The sequence below is a fragment of the Ambystoma mexicanum genome, chromosome 11 (assembly GCF_040938575.1).
Source record: "Ambystoma mexicanum isolate Mex_15411 chromosome 11, UKY_AmexF1_1, whole genome shotgun sequence".
Taxonomy (NCBI): Eukaryota; Metazoa; Chordata; class Amphibia; order Caudata; family Ambystomatidae; genus Ambystoma; species Ambystoma mexicanum.
Window position 1 is genome coordinate 181,331,068 of NC_090934.1, and position 7,446 is coordinate 181,338,513.

Here is a 7,446-nt window from a genome sequence, read left to right on the forward strand (position 1 = left end):
GGTATCTGCTGAGTCCCGCAGGGCTTGATTGGGTATAGAATTGGCCCCCAGACTGCTACTAAGCTGAAATCCTAATGCTGATGTTAGGATACAATATAAACACAAAGCAGTAAAGAAACAAAGGCAGCCCTCTCCGAGGGAGAAATGATCACCCAGCTAACAGAAGGGCAACGGACTCTTGCCACGCGCCCTGCCGTCCCCAGCGGATACCGGTCAGCACTCCTGCACGACCTCCGCGATAATACACAGAACTGCTGCTGCTGGCAATCACAGCTGCTCGTAGTGCCTATGTCAGGCGGGAGGCGAGGGCACTGCTCCACAAGGTCACAGTGCCCCCATACTTCACCACGAAGAGGCGAGCCACCACCACCAACGCAGCCAAACGCAGCACACAGCGGACAAGAGAGGATTAGAGGAAGGAACCGAATGAGACGCTGGAATCAAGCCGCACGGACTGCCGACCGCCGCTTCTGACTCCATCTCCAAAATTAGAAGGGTATGAGTCTCAGTTCTTGCGCAGGTAGTTAAGGGTACTTCAAGTCAGCTAGCAAGTAGGCTGCAGTTATCAGTTACCCTCAATTGAATCTCAATTTCCTCTGTGATGAGCTTATTCAGGATATGAGAACTAGTCTTGAGCAAAAATAATGTGTTCTGTCATTGAGTAATCTTGCATCTACCGAGGTGGAGAATGCTGTACTGTAGATTCAGCTGTCCTAAAACCCCGGTCAAAAACGTTTTTTTCCCCTCGCTGCAGTTGCCCTGGAGACGTTCCGTGAAATATAAATGTTGTGAGCCATCCATGTTATTCTTTTTCCTTGTTGCCTCAAGGACTTGCATGGTCTGGGTATATTCCAGTAAGTGCACAATCAGACCTCTGGGTCTCCGACTGGAGGCATTGGAAGTAGTATTTTTGTGTCCTCGGTGGTAGGCTTGTTGAATGTTTAGTTTGGTTCTGGGATCTAAGTCGAGTATTTTGGGTGAGAGATTGTTTAGGATCATCTTTCTGCCCTTCTGGAATTCCAGAGGCAGATATTTCATTTTTGTATGTTACGAATTTCCTTCTCCATTAATTTCATTTTGGGTGTGAGAAGTTCCAGTTTCTCAAGCATCTTGGGCTTGGAGTTCCGTTCCATTTTATTTAATTTTCCATCAATGGCATCTAATTTGGTGGTGGTCACCCCTAGAAAAGGTGTGAGACTTGATCTCCGGCAGAATTGTCTCAAGAACTGAATCACCCGATGATTCCTGAAGAGACATAGGGTCCGTTTTAGGTCTCTTAGGTTACTGTCGATTGGCTCCTTTTTGAAAGGTTGAATAACTGGTTTTACTTTATGTTGCTGGCTATGATTGTGCAGGTCAGCATGAGAAAATGAAGGCTGTGAAGACTTTTCAGTAGAGTATAAATGATAGTTGGGCAGGCCTTTATGTGCAGCATCCATTTTAGTATTCTACATGCTATTTCGTTTAAGTCCACAGAATTGTGGATTTCTGATCATCCCTTTTAAATTCTGCAGTTATTGTTTTATTTCGTATCCAGGTAGTGTTGGGTGTATTGGGAGAGTCAGATGCTGTGCGCTTTTGGCTCTACTCGCGGCTAATCTGCGTGTTGATCGATTTGCACAATCCGGTTTTCGAGGGTGTGTTGGGTTTATATTTCAATAAGCCGTCGCTTGACATATTTTCTTCCTTCATATCATGCTTGTGAGCGCGTGTGGACCAAAGCTGCAGATGCAGGTTAATGCGGATGACTGGTAAAAGCAGGAGCTACATGCTCTACTGCATATGGCAATAACTCAGACCCAGTATAAACGAGTAACCTTTTGCTGGGTCACGGAGCAAGTTTCTGAGCCCACAGGTGGCTCCTGAACAGTGGCGGTCCAGAGAAGGCAAGAACTAAGCACACTCTGCGGGCTGTTACATCTTATAATAGCACCCTCCAATCAGGAGCTCGGAACGTGGGCTGTATTCCAAGGTTGAAGTGTAGTTTTCTGCAGGGGTGCCAATGATGTTTTTATTTGAAAGTAACACAAACGTACCATCACAATGTGGCCTGACACCACACAGTGCCGGTGTCCTCAAAGTCCTTTTTCAATGTTGATGTCACTGTCAACATTGAAAACAGACTTCCAGCACATCAGCACTGTACAGCACCAAACTGTAAAGGTAAGGTTCCTGAAGACACCATTAGCCATACACGGGTGATAATGGCGATATGCCCCTCAGTGGTGTGCCGGCCCTTTTGGTAACTGCACCACAGCCCTCTTTAAGGGAGGCTTGGTGCGCTCGGAGCCTTGACTTGGGCAGCAGACCATTACCTAGAGGATCAGCCTGCCACCCTGGGGCATATGCCTCAGTATTTTTCCTCAAGTTTTTTTACCTGATGGACGTCTGATCACACAAAGTTGCCGCTTGAATTTGTCTTGAATTGATACCCAGATATGCCACCAATTTCCTTCATGCACAGCTAAAAACTCAGTGTCACGAATTAGGTCGGTCCAACCCTACACAACAGCTCCACACCTCATTCAGGCATTGTTCATTCTATTTCCCGTTTTTCTTTTTACACTGCATTTGCTTTGTTCGGTGGGATGGAGTGGATTACACCACCACAGCAGCTGACCTCAAGAGCGAGCTTCGCTTTACAGATGCCTCCCGTTCCACATCATGGTTGAATCAACATGTTCCTCACGACATCCGATGGGCAAGGTTTTCTTTGTGTTTAGTCTCCTCCGAATGAGACTACTTTTTCTCTTTATAAGCGCTGGATGATGCGGGGCCTGGCGCTCAATTAGCCAACTTCTTTGGCATCAAGCCACGCCCCATATACCACCAACTGTTTTTTTATCCAGCCACTAAACCAAGAGGACCCCCAAAGGTTAGGAGAAAATAAGCGTGATGGTACCAGGCCCATAACGTCTCATTACACTCCTATGAATCCAATGATAGGAAAGTAAGCAGGAGTTAAACACTTCAAGGTAATTCCATATACAGCACGGTCTTGTGGAACTTTAAAAATACATGTACCACCAACTGTAAATGTATAGTTTCAAGCAGCAGCAACGCATGTTGCAGAGGCATGGATTGGTTATTATGCGCCTATACACAAGTGTTTCAAGGCACAAAAAGGCAAGGAAGGGGAACAAATGGAAGAAGACAAATGATCTTACTAAGCCGCATGACATTCAGATCATGCAAGTGCGCAACGTGAAGTGCAGGGAGAAGTGCAAGCAGACTGAGGGAAGTGCGAGGGAGGCTGGGACAACAGGGTGCATCCCAACCAGGAAGTGCAAGGTATGTCAGGTGGCAGTGCATGATGGACTGGTCCGGGTGGCAAGGGAGGAGTTTGCGGGGGGGCATGGTGCCCTGTAAGACTCTGGGGGCACCAAGCAGCCAGTCAGCAGTGTAGGAGGAGCAGGTGCAAAGCTAGGTTAGCAGGCGAGAGAAAGAAGAGGAGAAAAGTAAGGTCTTGAGAATCTTCCGGAACTTTAAGGGATCCGACTCAAGACAGAGGCAGGGAGGCCATTCCAGAAGGAAGCTCCTGCAGATAAGAGATCTCTTTCCCCACCACTTCCTGCATGGAGAAGCGACTGACCTGCAGAGAATTAGAGGTAGATGAGCGTAGAGCTCTAGCAGGAAGGTATTTAGGAAGAGAGTTGAAGATAGTAAGGGGCCCGACCCCAGAAAGCCTTGTGGACTATGCAGAGGGACTTTTACTTGATCCTTGAAGCCACTGGGAGCCAGGGGTGGGGAGGAATTTCAGCACCAGAGATGCGGCCCCTGGCCTTGAGGCCAAGGATAAGTCTTGCAGCTCTGTTCTTGCTAAGTTGAAGAGGTCTGAGAGTAGAACTAAAAGTAAGACTGTTGCAGTAGTCCAGTCTAGAGAGAACCAGGGCTCTGGAGACAGTGAGCCTCTGGGGGAAGTGAGAGAAAGTAGAATACCTCTGAGGAGGTCCAGCTGGTAATGGGACTTTTTAAGAGATGTCTCAGATATGAGAAGAGAAGGAGAGAGTGGAGTCGAAGATGACCCCCAGATGTTTTGCCTCACTGGTGGGTGAGGGCGCAGGACCAAGTGAGGCCAGTCAGAGTGCAAGTGGGAAAGTGGGAGCAGGGGTCCCAATGAAGACCATCTCAGAACTGTATGTTGACGCCAGCCCTATGGGTCTGGGAGCAATCCTCATACAGGTAGCCAATACAGGAGAGTCAATGCCAATCACCTATGCCTCCCGCGCCCTGACCCCGACGGAGCAACGCTACTCCCATATCGAAAAGGAAGCAATCACAGTGCTGTGGGGTTGCCGCCACTTTCATTTATACCTGTACGGCCGCAAGTTCAAGGCCTACACAGACCATAAACCACTCCTCCCCATTTTCACAGGCTCTTCATCACACCCACCAGACAGGATGGGAAAATGGCTGCCACATCTACAGCAATATGACTTCGAGCTGGCATACCAACCAGGCAGTGGAAACCCAGCAGAATTTCTGTCCAGGCACCCAAGAGGTGCCACGCCGGGTGAGATGCACGTGGCGGAGGAAACAGAAGAACACATCTGCCAGGTGGTCCACACAATGAAGCCAAGAGCCATCAGCATTGAAGACATTGCAGATGCCACACAAGCCACCCCATGCTGTGACCTGGTGAAAGACAATCATCACTGGGGAGTGAAAATCCTTCCTACGGAACATTCACAATCGAACGGCTGAAGCCAAGAATTCCTCATCAGCCTTTTCACAGTAAGACAAGACCCATCAATCACAGAGGAAGGGCTCATCCTAAGAGGGACACGAATCATCATCCTCACAAGCATGCAGGACTAAATCGTGGCACTGGCGCATGAGGGCCACCAGGGAATGGTGAGAACCAAGACCCGGATCAGACACGTGTCTGGTTCCCACACATCGATGAAAAAGTGGAGCAGCTCATCACTACATGCCTCCCATGCCAAATAACAGGGTTCCCGCCCAATCCCGAGTCCATCCTATCAGCAGAGCGGGGATCGTCCAGATGGGATGCCATCAGCATAGACTTCTGCAAGATACTAGACTTCTGCAAGATACACAAAGGCACGTACCTACTGGTGGCTATTGACGATCATTCCAGGTACCCCGAGGTTGAAATCGTAACCTCCACGGCTGCGGAGGTGGTCATACCCGCAATGGAGAAAATGTTCGCCACTCACGGCCTTCCAAGGCGGATTCGGAGCAACAATGGTCCACAGTTCCAAGGAGAGGAATTTAAGAAGTACCTCACCGACCTCAACATCCACTACCACCATATAATGCCCAGATGGCCGCAGGCCAACGGCGACGTGGAACGATTTATGCGAACAATCAACAAAGTTCTGCGACTGTCCTGCGTCAACCAAGGCCCTGGAGAGTAGAATTATACAGATTCCTGAGGAATTACAGGGCGACACCCCACAGCACTACAGGGATACCACCAGCAGACAATGTACGAACCATAATAAACTCGTCCATCCCACACCACCCGAGCAGGGGTACGGACATGTATGACAGAGCTCGCATGGAAACAAGAAGGACGGCGACAAACACATGAGCTCCAAGAGAAACGTCAGAAAGTCCCACCACCGAGTCGGTGACCAGGTAGTGATGGTGTGAAACCCATCCAAGTCGAAGTTGGACACACAGTACGACTCCATCCCGTGGACCATAACCCAAAGGCACGGGACAATGATAACTGCCAGGAGGGGACAGAGACAAGTGACAAGAAATGTGTCTTGGTTCAAGACAGTACCGTAAGATCTAAGGACTGACGGCGAGCTGTAAGCAGAGGAAGAGGAAGGCCCGCAAAATGAAGGACATCACCATCAGGAGGACAAAGCACTCACCGACAGCAGAGGCGAAGAGCCGCAGAGCGAACCAGAGGTGGACGAGCCGAACAATGAAGGTGAGCCACCCAATGGGAGCCAGGGGATAACACCCAGGGGTGGGCGGTATACCCTAAGAACTGCACCCAGGCCCTCAGAAAGACTCAAAGACTATGTGTGGTAATAGACCAGCCAGAGAGACTACTGAACTCATCAATGTCTTTAACAGATGATCAATAATGGCATTTGTTAAAGTTTTATTGGGGACAAAGGAGGAATGTTACATCCGCCTTGCGTACCGCTACACGGAGACGCAAGGCGTTCTAAATAAAAGCCCCACCCCCACTTAGAACAAGCAGTTCTGGGGCAGGACAGCAACACCTCTGTGTCCGTGTAATTCCTGCTCCCGCTGGAGCTGCGCAGCGGGGCCTAACAGCCTGAAACCCTTATGTCCTGCTTCCCGCCGGCACACCGGCTGGGAGTAGGACACAACAATGTTAAAGGACATTGGTGCCACGCACCATCACCACCAGAGTGGTCCCCTGGCAGCTCTGAAAGAGGGAGGGAGGGCGAGCGAGTTAGTGGGGTTTCGGAGGGAGGGAGGGTGAGTTAGTGGGGGGTTCTGTGTAACAGCATCAGAGGCACTCCAAAGTCGTTCCCATTTCTCCTCTACCTCACACATGGCTCCCCATTGACCCCTGGACTTCAGGCACGGCTTCCCAGTGCACTTGAATTGGTTGGTGCACTTTTCAATGTGGACATATTTATAAAACGAAGTATCAAAAGCCAAACCTTAATAAACAGCTGTACAAACTATAGCTGGAAAGATGTGGTCATGACAAGGGCATGCATCGCAGATTTTTGCGTTGCGCGTATCAAAATGCTATTTTCCATTAATGTTGCCAAACGGGAATACGGGGTGAAAGGGCTAAAACCTCTTCGCGCGGAACAGCAGGCAAAAACAGGCCTTTCCTACACAACACCATGTTGTAAAGTTAGCCACCCTAGATTAAATTACCCAGCTCACAATATGTCAACCATACACCAGAGGCAAAAAAGGTTCACCTCCACTAACGTCAAGGGAGAGTACATTCCTCGGACAAAAACCACGAGATTCAAGTGTTGCACTCAAATGCCATTTTCCTACAGGAAGCATTTTAATGTCAGTAGTCGCTCGGTAAATACTGTGTTAGAGAGCACTGGCGACGGCCTCAAACTCTCCTGGGCTGGTCCCAGACGGCTCTCTGGAAAAACTTAAGCTGTGTTTGGCCCATTTTACCTGTCTCTTGTTTTCTGTAGCCCTTTTCACTGGGTAACTTCGTCCGTCCCTGACTGCACAAACCCCAGCGTAATGTAACTTCTCTCTCAGCAAGTTTTGGCGCCGCTCCTTCGAATCAAAATATAACAAAAGTAGTAGATACAAAAGAAGGACTTGCACCATAGCTAAAGAACCGGGACTGGGTGATAGCAGCGACTGTGCTGCGGCCATCTTGAAGAAACTTCAGTTGATGAAGTAATTCCAATTTTCCAGACTGTGTACAGGAACGTCATAATTCTATGTCAAGACCGGAGGCTCGGATTATGCTTTCTCATTTTACTTTAAACTCGAGCAGCATTG

General features: G+C 49.0%; 1 protein-coding gene across 1 annotated transcript in view; it reads right to left on the reverse strand.

The window, feature by feature from the left end:
* Positions 1 to 7,238, reverse strand: part of AUNIP (aurora kinase A and ninein interacting protein) — a 167,687-nt gene extending 160,449 nt beyond the window's left edge. The window contains exon 1 of the mRNA XM_069622747.1: positions 7,108 to 7,238. The gene's annotated coding sequence lies outside the window, so the exon portion shown is untranslated. The remainder of the gene's footprint in view (positions 1 to 7,107) is intronic.
* Between the last annotated feature and the right edge of the window lie 208 nt (positions 7,239 to 7,446).